General features: G+C 45.5%; 1 protein-coding gene across 1 annotated transcript in view; it reads right to left on the reverse strand.

Moving 5' to 3' along the window:
• The window catches only part of MAML3 (mastermind like transcriptional coactivator 3), a gene marked incomplete at both ends in the record, with an annotated part of 196,798 nt that overhangs the window by 73,898 nt on the left and 100,329 nt on the right, over positions 1 to 22,571 (reverse strand). The window lies entirely within an intron of this gene.

The following is a 22,571-nucleotide window of genomic DNA, read 5'->3' on the forward strand; positions in this document are numbered from 1 at the left end:
CCCTCCTACCACAATCAAACATCAAAGAAAAGAAGAGTAAAGCAGTGTTATGGAGTACAATCCCCTCCTACCACAATCAAACATCAAGTTCTCTGCTCTGTGTACCAGGCTAAAAAAAGCAGCCTTCTTTAACTCCTGCAAAAACAATAGTGGGGAGGGGAGGAAGCAAAGAGATCACAGCTCTAGAGAACTCCTTCAGGACACACTTGCGTCCTTGATACTAGAACAATAGAAGATGACAAAAAAAGAAAAAGGAAGATTTTATCATATTTTTAAAGTACTTTTACTGGTATGAAAATCTCAGCCACTGAGCTGCCATCCCTGCTCTAAACTTGAGGTCCCGAACCTTGTTTCTTCCCACACGGCAGACCCCACTTAGATCTCCCATGCCGAGGGGCAGGCTCCTCTTTCATCACGAGTGCAAAGCAAAACAGGCAAGCAAACTCATCTCTCATCCCCACTCAGAGGGAGCAGCTCGGAGAGAGCAGCCTTTCTCCCAGCCCTGTGCAGGCCGTTGGGAGCACAGCACAGGGCACAAACTGCACACGACAGGGACGCTACGTGGCTCTCACCCGCTGCCTCCCTGCCCTAAAATCCTGCATTAAGCTGAACATCACTGCATTTATCCGGTGTCACTATGGCTAGAGTCTTCAAGCAAGCCAGTTTTCCCTTTGCTCTAAGACCATGTTAGCAAAATACTGACTTGCAGTAAGAACGGCCACTGGCATGCTTCTAGTGATGAAGAGAAGGCCATGTAAGAAAGACAGACCTTAATTTGTTTTCATACCAAGTCAGAGAGTAGTACGAGCGGTCATCGTCTGAGAAATAAAACAAAGCTGATTCCATACGTTTCACAGCACTTTGCAGGCATCCCTTATGGAACAGGGGGTCGGAGCGATAACATTTCACATTTTACATCTTTCAGTAATTTATCCTGGATCCATCCCCTTATTTGTACATGAATATTTACCAAGAGAATCAAAACTATCCACAGGCAAATAACCAACCCTAAAAATACCAGCTCCTAGAGATGCAGTCATGCTGAAAAACTTGGATGCCCCCCTGTACAAATATACAAGGACTTCAGTGAAAGTAAAGCAAGGCCAGTATATAAATATCAATATCTTTGTTTATTATGTATTACAACAAAAAGCAGATTTAAGATGGAAACTATTTTCCATCAAAATCAGCTGTACAAAGATCTTGCCTTGCTGCAAACAAAAAAAAACCCAAACGCCCCAAAGCCTATTCTAAGTCTCTAGCTCCAAATTATTCTCCCTCAGACATTTTTGGGTGTGGGGGACTAAGAGTCAATAGAACAGTCTATTCTCTATATGTTGTTCGTTTGCTCACTGAACAACTGTAGGTGGAAAGAAACATAACACAAAGGTTTATTGGAAAGGAACCTGCTGCATACCAACTTCATGGGTGGCAAAGCATCTTACTCCAGTATTTAGGAGGGCACCGGGGCTGCAAAAATAGATGCATCTTTTTTAGATACGACACATAAATATCCTTAATTTATTTCAGTGCAAGTAGTTGTTCTCATATCCTGATCTAATTCTCAATCACCGTGTAAACTAGTGGATAGCTTGAGTGTTGTGCACTGACCACGGACAGGCCAGCAGCTTACTGCATTAGGATTGCACAGTGACTTGGAGTAGAACTCCAGCACCTCACCTTCTCTCCATAAAAACAAAGCCTGAAGTCAAATATTCTCCTGCAAAGTGCCTTCCACTTCCTTCTAAGAAGTAGTGCCTAGCTTGTGCATGTGATTTACAGCGTGCTTCATGAAGACATTAGCCTCAGAGTAGAGATTTATATCTTCGAGCAGAAAACTCTTGATGCATAAAATAAAACAAAAATAAAATCCTTGCCAGGTTCATAGGCTTTTACCTTTATTTACGCAAAATATTTGGCCGATGGAATTGCATTTCAAAGCAGAAAGCAGGGTGAAGCAGGACTTGCTGTTATTTACATGCCTTTGGAGAAACTCTTGTCGCGGAGCAGGAAAAGGTCAAACTTCAGTGGGCTGACTTCTTAAGGACTCTAGTGGGGGGCAGAGGAGGACAGGAGCTGTGCACGCCAACACACAGCCGCACGAGGACCTGGCCCAGCTGAACTCAACTGCCCTGAAATCTTCAGCAGGGCTGCTCGGACATGCCACAGCACACCCGGCACATAAACAACACAGCACCGAGGCTGTTGGCAGGGCTTTCATCTGCCGGGAGAAGCTGCTTCGCTTCATCCCACTAGCAGCAATTCATTTTTCAAAAGAAATTAGACCAAGGTGCTGTTGTTATAGCAACAGTCAGAGCCACTTACCCGGCCCCATCCCCCCTGCTTATGCTGACTTCAGCGGGCAGCTATTTCAATTATGTATGGGGAGTGACCAGGACGGCGGCTGCTTAGTTCTTTTATTGCTCTTTCAAAAATTTAAAAGAAAAAGAAAAAGGCACAGACTAAATCCTCTTCCTGCCTGTGGAAGCGGAGCACCTCTCACACTGCCTAACGCAGCTCTGCTTGCAGCTGATGGCCAGATGACACGACAGCCTGCAGGCACAGGGGCTCACAGCCTGCAGACACGCTGCAGCGAGTTCACTCCCCAGCTTTTTGCACTGTGCCCAAATGCTCGGCACGTGTCACAGCGGTTGTGTCAAGTGGCTCTGCTCAACATGACTGGACCCCACAGATCACCTAAGCCAAGGTGCAACAGGCATAACAACCTCATCTGAGCTCGACGGGGAATAATTACTATCGCCACCAATTCAGCTCCAACATTTGAAAGGATTCCACGTCTCTTGGACATCTGTGTCCTTGCTGGACTGCCTCAGAGATCGCCATTAACAGGCCAACAGTGCAAAAAGGCAGCAAAAACCACATCTTGTGACCAGTTTATGAGGTCTTTCAGCACCGCAGCAGCCTCATGCTGCACAGCTGTCACACAGAGATGAGGTGAGAGCAAGAAAGGTGTTCAAAAACAAGAACTGAGATCAGACAAGTGGTCAGGCAGAGCCCAGGGACAGGAGGCTGCTTCGAACAGGTGAAAATACTTTGTGCACCAAACCATCCCCACTATCTGAGCTTCCTCACGCTGCTGCATGCACCACACCAATGATGCATACTTACAGGATGAAGCCTGACACAGCAAATTGATTAGGGATTCCAACTGCTCACTTAAAGCACACACTGCACTCCGCCATGCTGGGCCTGTCTGCCCAGTTCTTAAAGACTCATAGAATCGTTAAGGTTGGAAAAAGACTTCTAAGATCAGCGAGTCCAATCGTCAACCAATCCCCACCATACTCATTAACCATGTCCCTCAGTGCCACATCTCCATGCTTCTTGAACACCTCCAGGGACGGTGACTTCACCATCTCCCTAGGCAGCCTGTGCGAGTACCTGACCACTCTTTCTGAAAACTTTTTGTTCCTACTATCTAAACTGGCACAACTGGGGGCCATTACTTCTCATCCTGTCGCTGCTGCGCAGGAGAAGAAGCCGATCCCCGCTTTGCTACAGCCTCGTTTCATGCAGTTGTAGAGAGCAATAAGGTCTCCCCTCTGCTCTGGACTCAACAGTGCCAGTTCCCTCATCGTACGACTTGTGCTCCAAACCTTTCACCAGCTTTGTTGCCCTGCAGGCCACTGAAGCATCGCAAATACAGAGGAAACTCTCATCGTGAAATCTGTTTGAAGTTGGTAAAAGTCTTGCTCTGCCAATCTCCACAGTAACCTCTGCAGGTTCACTGAGTAACCTCTGCTGAAAGAATGAGGTTAAACTGCTGCCTGTTATCCGAGCAGCTCATGTCTGCTGGAGACTACCATCGGCCTTGTTTTTGCAGGCAGCTATCTGAAGAACACACCACGTGTGTTAACAGCAAGGAGTAAAACAAGCTCAGGACGTCAAGCAGGAGCTAGCAGTAAGGAAAATGATCAGTTTAGCTGGGTCCATTGGACAGGAGGGGTTAGTGTTTTGAGCAGCAGCTGGATGCAGAGCTAGCAGCGTGCAGATCCTCACTGAAGCTGCTCGCCCAGCCAGCAGCAGGATCACGCTGTGAGGTCAAATGGAGCCCAGGGAAGAACAGCAGCAAAAAAGGCACTGCAAGAGGGCAAAGCGCTGGCAGCACTGGTGAAGTCAAAGCAGGCAAACGCTGTGACTCTGACCACCTGAGGGATGTGCTTCCCTCAGCACTGCCAGAGGAGGGAAAGGGACATTCCTATAGAGGCGAGAGAGAGGTCTACCTCTTCCCCAGGACTCAACTCTGCAGCGGTTTTGTGTTTCCACTGCTCACACTGTGGGATAAAAGAGGACTTCTAGCTCTACACACATTAATTACAGCAAAACAGAGAAGATAAGCATCTTTTCTCGTGTTTGCTGCACTCTTTCAAACCACCCATCCTACAGCCGCAAGAAGCATTTGCTGCTGTAGGAATTAACAGGATGGAGAATGCCTCACTAATGAAGTATGCATGAGTGGAGAATATATACAATAAGCAGTGGAGAAATATATATAAAAAATTTGAGCAGCAAAGTTGGTATCGTGTACACTTACAAACGCTCGGGAAAAAAGCTGTGATCTTTCTTGCAGACTTGTGAGTACATATCTTGTATATCAAGTCCAGTTTGCCTTGAAAATATTTTCCCTTCTAATTCCTGCCTCTCCCTGTATGAATGCAGAGTCACTAAATGGCATGCTTTGAGGAGATTTGGAGCACAGGGTCCCTGGGGAAGCTGTTGAGTAAAACACGGGCAATGGATGCAATTAATTTCCTCAATACAAAATCATTGGCAAGTTTAACTGGACTTCACAGCACAAATTATTTCATGGATGAGATGCTGTCATCACTGCCACACAGCTGGAGTGCATGATCTACATGGCTCGCTCCTCCTCAAGCCCATCCAATGTAATCCTGCTTTAGTCCAGTCGGATAAGCACAGGCGAAGCTGTAACCTCATCACGTATGAAGTGCCAGCACTCCTCTGTTTGTGCAGAAGTCTTAATGAGGGTGCTAAGAGCCTGAGTGCTACACTCCTTAGCTGGCAGAGCCATCTCCTGCCTCACGCAGCACAGCTGAGCCACGCTCTCCCTGTGACTGCCCTTGCAGACGGCAGGAGCTACGTTCTCAAGGCGCGTTATGAGGTATTAGCCAGGCAGGCTCTAATTGACTTGTCTGGGAGCTGTGCTGATAAATCTTCACCCTTCAAAAACATACCCAATCTGCTTTGTATCTTCACAGGAGAAGAATGATGATAAAAAGCAGACGCTGCAGAGCATTAAAGCAACACAGATCTGAAGAACTGCAGATCAGGGTACAAAATAAATGCACGGAGATCACATTTTAAGCTAAGAAGCAACAAAGCACCCCAACCAGCATTGTTGCATACATTTGGTTTTGTGCTACTCATTCACTATTCCTTAGTTCTTTAAACTACTGTGTGACACTAGAAATAGTCTCCTGGGGAAATCTCGCTCCAAATCATCCTGGGATGGGCACAAGTCCTGGCAAGCTGTGAGGTGTGCTTGTGCTTGTGCCAGCTCACATGCATACTGAAGGGGCATTTGGGAGAGGAAAGTCCTGGTGCCCTGCAAAGAAGCAGCCACACTCTGACCCAGCCTGCTTCCCTTTGCCATTACAGCATTGGCAGGATACGAGCTCTGATCGTGACCTCATAATAACAGACAAAAAGCCCTTTAAAAAAAAAAAAAAGAAAAAAAAAGACAAAATTCTTCAAAATTCAACTGAAAATTCTAGCATAGAAAAGGCACTGGAAAAATCCAAAATGAATGTGTTTTTTTTTCCCCCCTTCCTCCAAACAGTTCCCTCATCAGTACAATCAGCTTGATCCGTCTCTAGGAAAGAAGAGCAGCACTAGAACTGCTTGTTTGCCTTGCCTTTGCATATCTATTTAAAAGACTGCACGCAGCAGCAGTTTTGTAAGACTCCTTCACAAACCTGTGTGCTCTTACATAGCCCAGTCACGCAATGCGCTTAAGGCCTCAGCTCCTGTTAAGTTCACTGTGTGCTAAGGGTCCAGTTAGAAGACTATTTCTTCTGCACCAATACTTTTTCAGAGAGGGATGCTAAGCCTCGTGAAACAAATATTGACAGTCTCTTTTGCTTTCAATAGAGGTTATAGCCAGCACTGTTAAAAACGTTGCAGGACCCTTGAAGATTTGGGACAGCAGAGCCAAAGGATTGTCCCAGATGCCCTTGACGTGTCCTGGATTACTCTGAGCACGGTTTGAGAGCTATTTGCCACAGGCTAAAGGCCGGGCTGTAGTGAATAGTAGTTTTGCCCTAAGTACGGCCAAGCAAACCATATAAACTTTATTTCTTCACTGCCTCAAAGCCTTCACTTCAAGCTGACCTTGAGCCCCACACAGGCAAATAACAACAACTAATGGAAAAGTACTCGCCTGGTCTCCCAGATCCCAGTGATTACAGTCACGGGCTCCCAAGGCCAGATCTACTCGGTGGAGTGAGCTGCAAATGTGCCATTTAACTCTACTGAAGAAGTGTAAAGAGGAAGAAACGAGATTTTAAATTGAGGTTCTGATTCAGCAAACTAGTTAAGCATGTGCTTCACCTTCAGCACCCTAAGCAACCTAAAACATAAAGAATGATTTATGCAACCAATGGCTTCATCTGAGGCCCTTGCTCAGCTCTCGTTTTCATTATTTCCTCCATAGCAGCCACCTCCACCTGAGCATAAACCTCTCTACTGCTCCCATTGCCAGTCTCAAAATGCGTACATGGAGTACCTGATTTGTATATGTGCTCCCAAGCACTGACTTCATGTTTCCTTGAAGCCAGATCCTAACAAGGATGTATTCGTTTGCAATATGGCTAATCTTTTCACTCCCTGCAAGTATCTGGAGTGCCCAGGGAAGACAGCAGCTGTGGGAAACCTGGCCAAGCAGTACAGCACGTGCTCCTGGCAGTTGTGTCCTTCCAGTGAGCAATGTGGACCATTTTCTCCCAGTGCTCCCCTTTCGCTTCCTTAACAGTGCAAATGCACATCCACATGCGTGTCCAGTGTCAGGGAATAGGCTGCGAGATGGGAAAAGATGCTTTTCCAGCAGTCATCTGGCCTAAAGCTCTCTTTTCTGTTGATGTCTGAAGGACACCAAGAAAAAAGGTACCTGTGTTCAATCTGACAGGAGAAGAGCGCAGGGATGGCTATAACTTGCCACATGATGTTGAACACCTCAGCCATTATTAGCCTTGTGAAAACATCCCTTATTTGCTGCTTTGCCCTTCTCCTAAAGCTGTTATGTTTGCAGGTACCTCATTACCAGAATATCTTGCCACCGAACATTTTTGGAAAAAATGTTACCTGTCATTTAGGGGAAACCACATCTTACCATCTTAAGCCACACAGGTACCTCTATGCAAAAAGGTGCTCAGCTCTGCTCAGAGCTTGCCTGACAGTGTCTCCCAGCAGAGCAGCAGCAGCCTGTCTGCAGGGAAATTCCCTGAGTTCCTCGCTGTTCTGAGTCTGAACTTGTAGAAAGGGGAGGAAAAGCTAGAGAAACTCCTGAAGATGTATAAGGCCTCAACGCGCCTCCTTGCAATCCTAAACGATAACCAAGAGAGGGGTGGTCAGTGCCGTGCTGAACGGGACAAATTCCCAGCTCTTTGTGGCTACACACCAACATATCAACAGATACTTTAATCTGTTTTGAAAGCAGCCCTCCAAGGCAAGGAACTGCAACTCGTAATGCTGCGTATGTCTGTACATGCCCACTGTACACAACTTCCTCCTTCCACCCCCCCAAAAATTTGCTGGCCAAAAAAAAAAAAAAAAGAAAGAAAGAAAGAAAATCCTTATGTTTTACACGTGTGTACATGCACACATAGCTGCTGCCATAACATTCGCATGGGGTTTTGTCTCAGCTATCTCAGCATACTAAGTATATATGCAAACTATATTTAGATTTTAAGTCCTGTTCACCTCTGAGAGCTTGGTGCCTTGAACAGTGTCAGATAAGCACACAAAGACAAAAGAGCATTTTCTATTGTTAGGTGCTCTAGGTAAACAAGAGCTAAGCCTCAGTCCCTGGGAACACTACAGTTCCTTACTAAACCCCTTAGAGATACAAAGCACAAGACATTATAGTTTGCTGTTAGGTAAGTCATAGAAGTGCACCATAAGCCAGCTGTGCACTCATGTAATGGGCTTCAGCTGATCTTACTGTCTTTCTTAAAAGACTTTTAATTCCCACCTTTTTACCCACTGTAGCAGTGATGAGCCAGCCAGTATCGAGGCACTTGCAATCTTTCAGTCTGCAGATAAAGTGCTACTACCAGACCTATGTGGCTTTGGATCTCAAGAGAACAGAATCAGGCTAAATCTATAACAGAAAAATGTTTTTACGTCAAAAGAAATGTAAAACGTCACTTAGCACTTAAATGGTGTCTTGTCATTCAGATGCAGACACAGATTAAACCTCTGCATTTCCCTTTGGAAAACCTGAAATTGTATATGAATTGAATTCCAGTCTCCTAAATCCTGTGCCCACCCAATGGGAATATAAAATGTCTCACACCTTCTCAGATCAATAAGCACTTTTGCTTCTTTTCTTATTCACAAATCAAACAAACAAATGAAAACTAGGTCAGAAAGTGCCCACAAACTCCTGCAGGTAACTAATGGTAAGAAAGTTGCAGGCAAAAACGAGTTGATCTTAAGGACAAGATTCATATCCCCAGTATCAGGCTGAGGTAGGAATAGCACAAAGCACGCTTTCTAAGTTCCTTTTCACTGACCTTAAAGGCAGCCTTCGTAACTTGCTCAAAGAGTGGCAGCAGGGCATCCACAGTCAGATGCCTGCACTGGATCTTCCCCAAGCCACCAACATTATTTGCCCAGTCACAATTAGGGCACTAACTACATGCTACTGCTATTGACATCTGTGTTTAATTAAGGTCTCCGTCTGTGTGGGTGAAGTCCTTTCCTCACTTTCATTTCCAGAGGCTTCAGTTTTGTCTCACTTAAGCCTAAGAAAAAACTTGAAATCTTCATGATTTGGGCTACAATTATGGAATTGCATGTGCAAGGCCAGGGGAAAAAAGGATGTGTAGCTCCAAGTTCTCAGTTATCTATACACCTAATAGCTTCTGGACAATTTAAAAGAGGCAAGGATAAGGGTAGAGGCCTTGAGTTCAAATTGCAGATAAACAGCGGCATTATAGCCACAACGGTTTAAGCACAGTCTAAGCAAAGTCTGGAGAGAAAGAAAACTATATTTAATTAGACAAACAGATAGCAGGGAAATACAGACAAGTTTTGGAACAGGCAAGCACTTCTTCCTTATTTAATAACAGCGGTAGTAACCTTAGTAACAACTTCAACAATGAGCAAGCACGCTTAAGAAATGATGGAAAATTGAGTAGGTATCGGGCATACAGAATTGTGCAAGTCTGCTTTATGATAAGGCTTCCCTCAGTATGAGAGCTTGTTTATAAAGAAAATTACATGGGCAGCAGGTTGAGTCTTTCCTAGGGCTATTTACAGTACTCTTTTATTTTTTCTCCTTTCTTCTAAGCTTTTCAAAACTGTCAAATGAAAACAAAAGCCTGGTAATTAGCATACTTCAGAATTGCATTAAGGGCCAGCTTTAAAATGCACAGCTGCCCCGGAGTGACTTTTTTCCCTGCCAGGTGGAAGACCCTAGGCCAAGAACTAACCTCGAATATTCTGGGTCCTGGTGGCTGCAGCAAGGATTTACAGGAGATCATGGTCTCAGCACATCTGGGGACAGCGGTAACTTGTGGGTTTTCTTGTGTTCAATTTTGCCAAAGCCAAAGCTGCCCGGCATTGCCAAACTTCCAATTCAGAACCACAGAAGCACTCAACACTGCAAATGTAGTTTGTTTTCCTGACTCATCAGTAAAGTTGTGGCAGCCTTCTCCTTTCCCTGCTAACGAGAGAGGGCTGCCATGCCAGAGCCTAAATATATGCAGATATTTTCCCCCCCTCCAGTGTTCCCCATGTCTCTGTACAGCAACATAAGCAACTCAAGGCTGTTCTCTCAGTACAAGGCCTGGAAACCTTGCCAGGCAGCGAGACTCTGAACGCAACTGGGTGAAAGGCTCCCTGCAGAGCTGCAGGGGACAGATCCTGCAGCAACACACGATGCCTTTTTTGGGAACACCATCTCCCTAAGCAGCAGCTGTCTAGCAGCGGCTCAAGCCACAAAGTTTCTGACTAAACCACAGCTCCGTACCCGCTGGCCACTTGGTCCCAGCACAGCAGGGCTGCCAGACAGCCTGCACACACTGGTATTCCCAGTCTCTTAGTAAAGACGTCCAAGCAGGAGGCCCTGGGGAGAGCATTGCTCTAGAGCTGCTGCCCTGTGAGGAGCTAAGAGCTGTAGAGCTCCTTGTCTCCTCTGCTTCCCACAGCTCCGTCAGACACCTGAAACTCTCATCTGAGGCTAAGAAATGCAAGTGGAATGCCAGCACCCATGGCAGCAGCTCTGTGGTGATGGAGGCTTTAAGGCACCATGCATTAAGCAGGTGGGGAACACTAGCTTCTCCTTTGCACGTTGCCATCTTTATTCCTCTCATGACATTTTTCCTGTATTTTCACAGTTCAGATCTCAAACATCAGCTCTAAGACTGCAGAAAGCGAAGTGACTTTAGAGCATCAACGTTCCTTCCCACAACTCAACAGCCTCTTCTTGCTCCCATCCTTGGCACATGTTCTGCAGTCAGTCAGCCTCCCTCTATCTCTCTGACTGCTCTCTTCACAGTGCTTCTAGTGTTTATTGGTCTTGAAAAAGCCAAGAACAGCTGACCTCATCAGCACCTTCCTCAGAAAGTCAACTTGCGCTGGGCAACCCTTTCTTCTAGCAATTCTCAAGCTCACACAGAAGATATGAGAGGCAAAATGATGTCGTGAGTTGCTTCAGAATTCCAGCTACATGGCAAGAGAAGTTTGCACAAGCTACCCCTATCTGCAGTGCAAGCAACAAGTTTCTGCTGCAGCTCAGGTTCTTAGCTTTTCCTCATTTCCACCCTACCATTCAAGAATAAGCACAAACTATCACTTGTGTAGGGGCTGAAGAGCCACGTGCTTGCAGCTGGGCTCATGGCACTGGTGGCTGTCAGAAAGAAAGGGCTGGTGCCATGCCTGCTCTTCTTGCACTCCGCTTCCCGAGTGCTGATGCAGGGAGAATGCTGGGCTAAACGCTCCAGTACCATTGTTCTTCAATCTATAGTGCCTGCAGAAGAAAATCTACTTAGAGGCTTTTCACTGAACAACAAACAAACAGAAACCCCTCTCTAGCAGCTTTTGAGTGCTCTCCTCCCGAAGCATTCCGGTGATAATACAGGTTTTTATAAAGCTGCAGCTATAGAACACCATTTCCAGTGACCCCTGAACAAAGATGAGTTGGCGCAGGAATAACAACCTCAAGCACTGGTTTACTGCTCTTTGAACACGGTCTGAACATCAGACTGTGTTCATCCTATTAAAAGATGAAGAAATGAACATACTTTCTCCTTATCCCCTGGTCACCCTTCGCTTCCTCCCAGAACTTCAGCGTAACACTGGCCATCCTCACTGATTTTAGGTTCCCAAGGAGTACTGCTGGGGCTCAGTATCTAAAAGGAGGACTCGTGGTAACTTTCTTACCATACGCAGATCATGACAGCCCTTAGTTTTTGGCATTCTTTACGAAGAGAACTCATAAAATAATCTTTATACCAACACCCAGGGCGTACAGTATAAATAAAATCCATTATCTCACACACGGAATGGATATCGCAGTCAGAAAGCTACCTGGACCGGTGGGAGCAGCAGACAAGGGAGCCTTCAGGCTGAAATGTTCGACCTGCTGCAGCCCCTGACATGAATGACAATGTCGTGTACAGAAAGCAGCTTTGCCGGAGAGCAGAGCAGCCGCAACGCGGATGGAAAGCCCCAGCACAGCCAGGAAAGGAAACGTGAATTGTCATGCTACTCCAAGCGTGTGCTCTCTGCTTTATATGCACAAACGAATCCTCTCAGAAAATGACATCTGTCTGCATTCACTTAAACAATCAACTCATTAAATCCTTGAAAATATGTAAGAACAAACACGTGGACATCCTAGATATGCAAAGAGACTGCTTACTCTTTTTCCTAGCTTTCCTTACTCTTCGCATGTGATGCTGTGACTTGAATAAACTCTACATAAATTTTGCATACAAAAAAAATTGCAACTTTTTTTTTTTTTTTTTTTTTTTAAAGAAGAAAGAAATAATCGACCTCCCTGGCAGAATTTCAGCACCATTACTCAGAATGATTAGTTTGGCCACTGGAGGGCTCCAATATTGTTCCATAAAAGTAAAAGAAAGTTTACTAGGAAGGATAAATACGTAACAAACAGCCCGGGCAATAAAGTTCAAACATAATTCGCAATCTGAACCAAGATCTGCAGTTTGCAAGTAATCTGTAAGAGTTAGAGCTAGTGTGACTGTTGCTTTGCTCTTGTAGCACAGAGAGAGCTGAAGGAGAATGATTTTCTTACAGTTTGGGTACGTGTGCTTCCTCAAGTACAGCACCCATTAAAATTATTTTTTTAATGCAACAGTGGAATGATTAGCTGTCTGCAGAAAAGCCAAAACCATAGGTTTCATTGGTACGTGTCAGCAAATATCCCTCTGCACGAGCGCCCAGCGCTGCCGAGTGCAACTCAAGTACATTTTCTGTCCCTGCCACGAGTGGAGCCTTCTCGATGAAAGCTTCCCAAGATAAATCACGCAATTAGTAACTGTGAGCACACGGAGGAGAGCCTGCTATAAAAAGTCCTTAAATGTTTTCTCTTTCTTGGGAAAGCCATGGCTGGGAGTTTCATTTTCCAGGAGGATTTATATGTTCATGTATATAGAGTCAAGGGATAACTGGCTTGAAAACTTAATGGGTATTTTCCAGTGACATGGCAGCCAAGATTTTATCAGAAAAATGTATGTGGTACTGCAGAAGCCAGTATGGGCACCGATGTCAGCTGATAAGCTAATGACTGCAGCTTATCAGCTGATAAGCTAATGACTGCAATGCTCCAGTTAAGGATAAAACAAAAGCTAGTTCAGTGTAGGAGCATGAGAAAAAGTATTTCAAGCATCCCACTACCTACAAACATACAGAATGAAGCAAAATATCGGCTATGGGGAATTAAGTTCCTGAAAGCTGGAAGTTCCACACGGAGCTCAATTTTAGAACTGAGTTAAGCACTCACGAAAAGGGCGTACTATGGTAAGCCCAAGAGAGCACTGTTCTTGTCTGAGGGATGGCACTGACTTGGGCTGGTGCACAAAACACTGTGGCTTGCTGGCGCCTTGCTCTTCACACACTATTTTTTCTGCTTCTTCAACGTGAAGGGAAAAAGGAAAAAATAGCTTGCTGAAAATATCCCTGCTGCGTTCCTGTAGCCCCTTCCTCCAGCACATCACATGTTAATACCAATCTGCTGGGAGACTGCAATTCGAACATAATGAGATATTAATGAGCTTTGCACATGTCCCCAGTCGCAACAGTTCCCTCTGTCCGCTCACTCCCCACAGTCCTAACAGAGATGCTCCTCTTGTCTTCCTGACACTGCACTTGTGTCTCCCCACACCTCCCCCCCTCTGCAAACCCCACTGCACTACTCACCTTAAGCTGCCAGCACTAAAGAGCACCAAATGGGCTGGCACTGTCTTGTTTCCTGGCCTAATGGATGCTTGTTTAAACACTGGAGCTGTTTGCATTGCTGCGGCTCACTGCATGTTAAACACAGTCCTCTGAAACCCTACGCCAATCCAATAAAGGTATCAGCAGTTCAGTGTGGGGAGGCAATTACCATGAAGTCCCAAGTGTGCCTTCTAAGCTCAAGGAAGGAAAATTTGATCGAACAACTAAAAGCAAAATCTGATTCGGTTCAGCATCACGTGGAGGACACAAGGTTTAACTGCAGCCTGGCCTATGGAGGGCAAGAGAAAATCAATGGGCAAGCTGGGGAGAGCAACTGCACGTTGTGAAGAGGGCTTTAAGCTGGCCTGTTAGCAATGCTCTCTGCTGCCTTCAGAGCCACTTCCCTCCCCTTTCTTCTGTGTGCCAAGGTGTGCTGGCTTTTTTTCTGCTTTTTTAATGATATGCTACCAATTTCCTTTCACCCTTCATCAGGTCTTGAAACAATTCTCTTTCTGGGAAAGGTCCTTTCCCTGTGCAAAGTCATTGTCATATCAAAGGGGAAGCGTTACACAGGAACAGCGATGAGAGAGGGCTGATGGTAACCAAAAAAAGATCTGTGCTTCATCGAGAGATGAAATAAATCCAAACCTCAGACTAATGACAGTCAATATTTCAATGGATCAGCTTTTTACCTGGGCGAGGGCAGAAAATCAAGGGAGGAAGAAGCTGTATTTCAGTTCATTTAATCCACAGAAACAAAGCCTCTTTAAAATGTTCCGCTTCCTCTGCTTTTAAGTGAGAGATAAGGAGATGGGGGAAGGGAGGGAATGTTTCCATTTTATTCTTTTATTTTTTTTTAATTTTAAGCAGAGTCTAAGATGGCCTCACTCCAAGGGCAGCTTTGCAAGGCTGTGGAAAGTTCTCCAAGCATTCGCCATGGCCGTAAAGGGGGGGTTGCCATGCCATACCCATGCCCCTGGCCATGGCCCACACGGGCTGCTCTTTCCATCTCCACAGTGCTCCACAGTGCTGGGATCATGCTCACAGGTGGGACCGAGAGGCAGCTTCATAGAAGGGAAATCTGCCCCCCAGGAGCAGGTCCCTGCAGGCCAAGCTCACCCCTGCACCGAGGTGGCAGGCAGAGCAAAGCTGAGGCTTGCCTGCATCAGAGCCAGCTGCGCCGCACCAGCACTGGAGGGCCAGGGCATGGCTAATGGGCTTAGAGATCAAGCTGTGCTTTCCCAGCAAAGTCCCCACAGGTCAGACACACGGGGGATCTGAGCAGTGCAGGCTGAAAGGCAGGGGGCCAGCACTGACTGATTACTGGGGATAAGCGTCACCTGGCTGCTGTCACTCCAGAACACGCTGCCGTTCTCAGCACTGCAATGAGGAGGGCAGTCAGAGGAAGCACTGTCTAATTTAACAAAAGGGCATGTGAGGGGAGAGATTGTTTCCTTATTTTCCTTTAAAGCAGGAAAACAACTGGCCGAGAGAGAATGGAGTTAACCCCAGGATCTTGCCTTCCGCACACTGCTGAGCCCCCACAGGCTCCAAGCTCCAGGCAGGCAGCAGGATGCCAGAAGGGCCTGAGCACGGCTGGTGAGAGCGGCTGCCTGGGGAGCTCTGACAGGAACCAGGGGCATTCAGCCTGAGGGAGAATGTTGAGAAACAGCTTTCTTTTTTTTTCTTTTTTCTTTTTTTTTTTTTAAATAAAGAAGGCTGGGGGAGAGGAGGGCACGCACAGTAACTTTCCAATTCCAGCTTTATAGCAAAATATAAACAAGCAAGCGAACAGCAGTTGTTTTTGTTGGCATTCCTTGCCAGGGCTGGGGGAGGATGAGCTGGAGACATCATGTCTAGGTAAAGGGGGAATCCCTCCAACACACTTTGCTGCCGCTGGGGCTTTGACCCTGGGGATGCAATTTCCACAGGAAAGCACCTTACAAGAAGAGTTGCTGCTAAGACAAGGCAAAGAGTATCGGCCTCGTGGGAGGAGCAGGGCAGCAGCCGGCAAGAACCAGAACCAAAACAAACAAGAACCAGGCTGCCTTGAAAGCATCAGCTCCTGAGGGCCTCGAGAGATTCTTGTCATGTTATGACTTCTTTCCTCTCTTGAAACTGAGAGCGCTGCTTCTCTTAAGAGCTTAGCCCACTCACTTCCTCACCAGTGGGAAGTGCAGTGCTTTCCTGATGCAACTGGGGAAGGATGTGGCTCTCAAAATCATCAGCCTGTGCAGAATCCAGCCTTTAATTTGAACTAAACAAAACAGAAAAATACAGCCCTTGCAACTGCAGGGATAACTTTCCAAATACAACACACTGCTGTGCCGTGTTTCTGAGTCTGCAGGCAGGCTGCTCCTGTTGTTCCTAAGAAGCTGCACAGCGAAATCAATAAGACTCATTAATGATAATCAGTACCCTATGGGCGCAGCAAAACTGACAAGAATCCTGCCAGGTTTGTCCTTCTGCTGCTACTTGGGGAAGCTCTGACTGACAGGAAAGGTAGATTTCCCACTTGCCTGCACACGGTAGTGAGAGGAAGCTACAGATGAGTCCTGCAGGAGGGTGCAACCATAACTGCATCCCACAAAGATTAGCACTTGCTACAGTCAGAGAAGAGCTTCGCACCCTCATCATCACCTGCACAGAAGACATGGTTTTCTCTTTCTTTGTTTATATCATGATCTACCACTCTACTCAGAACAGCATAACCTTTCCTGCTTCCTGAACCCACCAAGTTGATTGGCCAACAAGCCAACAGACGTGCCCTCAGTTACACAATATGAGGTATTCATAGGTGTTATTTTCACTCTCTTAACTCTGGCACAGTGACTACAGAGTCTGCTACCCCTTGTCCTCCTATCTGGAGGTGAACCACCATCAGCACTAAAGAGATATTTTGTGACTCTAGTAAGGGACTGAACGGACCCTTCCAGCTTCTTCAAGGTCTTCTTCCACTCAGCTCTACTCATACTATGTTGACTTCCGGTTTTTCACTTGTTCCCTTCAAACCCTTCAAGAGTCCCTTCAAACCAGAGTCTCCTTGGACACCAAGCCCTTGTCTTCAGACATGGACCAGCACAAGCAATAAAACAGATGTGCAGGCTAACCCCCACGGAAAGTTTCATTTCAGGTTGGAACTGTCACCTTACTATTGAGGTCAGTTTCTCAGAGGCACACATTGCACACTTCTTACTTGCTTGAAACATATTTCATTCTTTGATTTAAAATGATCCCTCAGAGGGGACTGACTAGTTTCCATCTTTGAGATCTGGCCCAAGGAGATATGCAAAAAAAAACCACACTGAGGTTTAGAGCAGCAAGTGTTTCCTCCTTCCCATCCCCACTGAATAACATGCTCCATGACAGCATAGCTGTGCACTTACATTTTGAGTGAATCATTCCCAAGAATAAAATAGATTTTTCCAGAAGCAAAGCCTACACAATGCAGAGAGTTTACAATTAATCAGCATTATGGAAAGAGTAGTAAACTGATGTTTGTACATCTAGTGCCTGTAATCACCTTAGATTTTAAGCACTTACAATTCACACTTTCAAGGCAAATGGAGGAAAAGACAGAATCTGTATTTCAGGAATCTGCACATCAGGAAAAAAAGCTGGGGAAAAAGAAGAAAATCCCTTAAGTGTTTCTCAAGCATAGTATCGTCTCATCAGGTTATGCACAGGGCGACACCGAGGTAAAGGAGATGGAGAAAATGCCATTTCCTCCTTCATTTCCTCCAGATAGGAATGCGGAGCAAGGTTCCATCAGATTAGAAATCCCAACAACCAGACGCAGACTAAACTTTGTGTTTGCCGTTCCTGAACTCACAGAGAAGCGAGCAGTGAGTCCGCGTGATGGAGCACCGAGACGTGGGAGAAGGGCATGGGATATTGGGGGGCTGAAGGGTGAGTAGGGATGGCTGTCACCTGCAGTCTCGGATCCGAGACCCTGAGGAGGCAAGCACAGAGCTCACCGCAGAAGACAAGGCCTGGGGGAGGAATTTTAGGCTGTCACTCGCAGAAACAAGAGGAAAAACCACACAATTTCCAGAACAATTCAAATATTAAGGCTGCCTTAATTACATACATCAAGCAAAAGTGCCAAGTTTCAAATCTCTGAACATTAGGCCTTTGAACATATCGGTACCCCGACGTTGAAAGACACTTTTGGAAATGCATTCTGTTCCTGCCGGTTCACATCAATAGTTACTGCCTTGAAATCAGCAATGTAAGACTGGCATTTACTGTCACTAACCACACAAATCTACCGCATAATGGTGCACAGAAATGTCAAAGCAGTCATCAGCTGCACTTTATTTCAAAGAACGTATCTAATGGGAATGTTATTATATGCCCGAACATTAAAAAAACTCACATCAGAAGCTGCTGACTACATTTGTTTTTGGTTGGGCTGTAAGAAGTCTGAAGTACTTTCTCTTTTCTTTATGCATGTTTAGACAATGAGAAAAAGGTTATTAATGCTGACCACGGTATCAATAGTACTGAACTCCTCTCAGTAATTTGTGATTCTGATAACCGGCAATGGGAGCTTTGTAGAGACCAAAAGCCAAGTGCCAGCCTGGAACCAGGATATCAAAACCATGCTATTCAAAGACAACTAACACTGATGCTCACGAGAAACCTCACCCAGGTTTAATACGGGTACCCAGCTCCCTCGAAGTCATTCAGGCCTCACAGGACAACATTAAAGCCCCGCTGCAACCCATAGATAAACATCAAGATCAGTTTATGCTGCCTTAGACATGCTGCTGTGATGCTCTTTTTATATAGGAAACAGCACCACATACCTCTTAGCTCATAACAGTCTCCTCCCTCCCTCCCTCTCAGTGCATGATGAAGCATATGGATGTGTGAGAAAGTTCACTACACATTTCAGACCTTTGCCAGTTGTCTGATTTGCTTCTGTTCAGCTGTGCTTTTGCCTTGCATCTGCTCTGCACAAGGGATATTGTAAGAAACTCCAAACAAAAACAAAAAGCAGGCAACTGTAATGCTCCTCTCAGCACTTCTGTATTGGCAGCAATGTTAATAGTTCTACTTATGGAAATGACAAGTTCTGCAATGGATGTGTTGTGTTTTCTGCTGCTCTCTTTCGGAAGCACGCACAGATTGCTGCAGCAGCAGCGTCATCCGCAATGAAAGAAACAGTATCAAGCTGCTCAAGGCCTTCCAGTAAAAGCTGAGGGATTGTTTTCCAGTTTGATCAAGTGGTCGCTCTGAATCAGAACTCCCAGAACTGACAAAATTCTAAATTTATATTTCTTTGCATAAATCCTCTGCCTGGTAACAGCTGCAAGTCAAAACCAAGACAAACATCACAGGCAGGCCAAGCAGGCAGGCTTTGGGCTGCCCAATTTTGGCGACTAATCGCTGCGGCAGCATCCGCCTACCCGCTCCTTGCTGCCCAGGGTGGCCTCAGGAAGCTGGTAGATTCTGCACAGAACACACAGCGGTGAAGACTGAGGTCCACTGCGAACCAGTTGCCTTGTGCCTGCCATGACCACAAGCCAGCTGTGAATGCCACAAAATCAGAGACAACTTGAGCTGTACTTTGTAGGCAGCCTCCCTCATTTTGATTACTTGGTCTTCTGGGACTTTGTCTTCATCCTGCCCCACAAAGCATCCCTGCTGACGGGCTGACACAAAGCCAGAAACAAGGAGCCTGCTTCTGTTTCAGTCAGAGAGGTCTCCTCAGAAGAAGAACTGACAGGAGGGGAGAGGAAAGCTTGTGCAGTGAAAAAGCTGCAGTGGTGCTAGCTCTGCTTCTCTGGCTACGTTGATGCTTATTTCCAAAACATCTCAGAAGTAATAGAAACATCACCCAACATTCGTTTTAAGAAAGCAGGGAAAGGGGATGCTCTCTTCAGCCCTTCTCTATGTAGTCTGGGAGGCAAGCTACTTTGTCCCACAAGATAAGAGTGGGGTGATAAAAGTATTATAGTGACACAAGGCTCTTTGACCTTTCATGCCTTTCTCTTTCCCGAGGTCCCTCCTGGGTGCGTTTTGAAACCAGGACCTTCCTGTCACTGCACTGGGGTCTGGGAAGAGAAGGTGACAGAAGTGACCTTCAGCTCAGATCTGCCATTATTTTGGTCTGTGATGGAAAGACTTGCCCTGTAAAGAGCTTGAAGTTACCAGCTCTACTGCTTGTGCGAGGAAGGAGGCAGAAAGACCGCCACCGTTCTCTCTAGTGCTTCCCTGCGCTGTCTTTCCACACTCCTGCACTTCTGCAGGGAGCTGGAAGGACAGAAGGTCCCGAGGTGCCCTTGGTCCACTTGGCCATCCCTTCCACAGCCAGCTCTGAGGGGCTGGCAGTTACCACGCAGTGGAGCAGCAATACATTAACGAGACAATTATTAGTATTAATAAAGTTCTCTTTAGAGTAACATACTCCAATTGGAACTAGGATATTTGGTTTCTTTCAGGAAAAGAAAACCAAAACATACGTACTGCAGCTTTCTTATTACAGAAGCCTTTAAAGAACGGGGAGAATGGAGAGAGACCAACAGCAGGTACAAGTGCTCTATTTACGAAGCTCCCTGCCCGGACTGCCCCTGTAAGGCAGTGCTTTGCAGCACTGGCCAGCCAAATTTATACAGTAAAGATCATCATGCAAATAGAATGGCATTCAGCTAAGAAATGCTCTGCTTTGCCATTTCCATAATGTCCTGAGCGAGGTATTAGTCAAAATATTTGTTTTATGAAAGTATATTAAATCATCAGTTTCAATTCCTTTCAATCTTCCACAAGCTCTCGCCTCCATGCAAGAGCTTTTTTCCACACAGCTCACAGAAAGACAAGTCTCACTCTCCCTTTTTTCCAGCCAAATATTCATCTGTACTCATTTATTACTTTGACTCATAACAATCAGATTATTATGCAATTCTTAATTGCAGTAAGAATTGTCTAAAGACTAACGCTTAGATCTCAGTGACAGAAAGGTTTCTTTTAATGTCTCAGATAATGTTTAAAGAAACAGATAAACATACCAAAGTTGTTCTAGGCAAAATATTCATTACACTTCCCAACATAATGCCACTTTTACTCTGGCGTACCGTCAATAAAACAAAAATGGAACTATGAAGGTTTTTGGCTGTGTTTTTACATTGTCTTAGAACAGGTAAGCACAGAATTAAAATGTTAATATTTGGCCCGTAATTAGTAAATTCAGCTCAACAAATTCTTTCCTGTTCTGTGAGAAATACCCTTGGAGCCAGCAGCCCACCATCCCAGGGAAACCAAGGACAAGGCAGGTTTTATTTTCTTGACTCGCAGATAGCGGCGCTACTCGAGAAAGTTTCTGGGAACGGAGGGACACGCAAGAGCTTCAGAAACCGAGGGAGCTTTCCATCCTGCAGATAGGAAATGAACACCCTGCTCGGGGGAGGGCTGCCATGATAACGTTAAACACAGCCACGATACACAGCACACAGACAAAACACCCCCTCGTGATCCTCAATTACTTCGCCACCTCCAACCATCGCCGTTGCTTATTATTGTGGTGATGCAGCTACTTGCCAGCAAGATGCTGGAATGCCGTTGAGCACAGTCCTGTCTAAATTAAAAATGTTTTCAAATATTCTTTTATGCAACTGAGTCTCTCTCAGCTGGGATTTTGCAAATGCCACTTGTGTGGATTCCTGCTCGTCAGGTGAACAGTCTCAACAGAATCCTTGCACTGTGCTAATAGGGGAAATTTGCACGAATCCCATGGGGGCAGGAAAGCAGTTTACCTGAGATGCATGAATTTATATTGTTACATTATAAAAGCTTTGCAGAAAGGAGAATTTCTACCGGGTGTCAAGCTTATGTGCTGCATAATCTATCATCAAATCTCAAAGACATCTGGCCAATTATTTTATTTTCTCTTTAAAGCCAACAGGGAAAAATAAAAGCAAATTTAACATTTACATTACTATTTGCAAAAGTGAAAATAATGCTTTATTCCAGCAAGTTATGTCACATTTATTTTTCAGTATAACATGTTGGCAAATTAAATATTTTGCGGAAAACTTCACAGCTGCCATTAAAAAGGTGATTTTGTTTTTCACTTTTTCTTTTTCTTTTTTTTTAATTTTACAGCAGCTCCAGTCAATGTGAAACACAAACATAACAAACAGCAAAGCAGATGCTGCTTACTTTGAATTACACTGTTTCTTTAAGGACTCATTTCCTAGGTGCAGGATGAACCTTGACTGCCAAACCCATGTCTCACTGCACACAGAGCACCTTGGTGCAGCTCCCCATGTCCCCACCCAACACCCCGCGCTCCTGCCAGCAGGAGAAACGTGCACATCTCTCCTTTCAGAGAAATCCCTCTGAATTGTGAGGCTTTAAAAAAAAAATAAAAAAAACCAGCCAGACTCCTCCCCCCAAAATTCACTACGATTGGATCAACCCACATCTAGACAAGGGAAGGTGAAGGTTTCTCATGCCCTCGCACACACTTCCTGACTTTTAAGCATCACCCTTTGCTGCTCTGGTACAACGCACACATCACACACCTGCTACCACCACACCAGAAGTGCAGCAGCTCTGCTGTTATCTGGAGCAGAGTGTGCCAGCCTCTGCGAACCACGTTGCGATGCTCTGATAAGGACATAAGCCTCCCTACGGCTCAGCAACCACCGTGAAAAGCTGGCAGCTCTCTCTTTAAGGCAGGGAGTCTGCATCATGTGCACCTTTTCATTGGTTTTGGATGTAAAACTTGCTAACTTACCAGCTTTATACTTCTGTTGCAGCCCTCTAACAGTTACCCGATCATAAACACAGCAGCAAAAGCGGATCCGTATCGAAATCTTAACAGATAATGTCAGGGTATAATAGAAAAGTGAATTGCAAGTTACAAAAGGAGAAAAAAACGAATAGCAACTGGCTACGCC

The sequence above is a fragment of the Tetrao urogallus genome (assembly GCF_951394365.1).
Source record: "Tetrao urogallus genome assembly, chromosome: 4".
NCBI lineage: Eukaryota > Metazoa > Chordata > Aves > Galliformes > Phasianidae > Tetrao > Tetrao urogallus.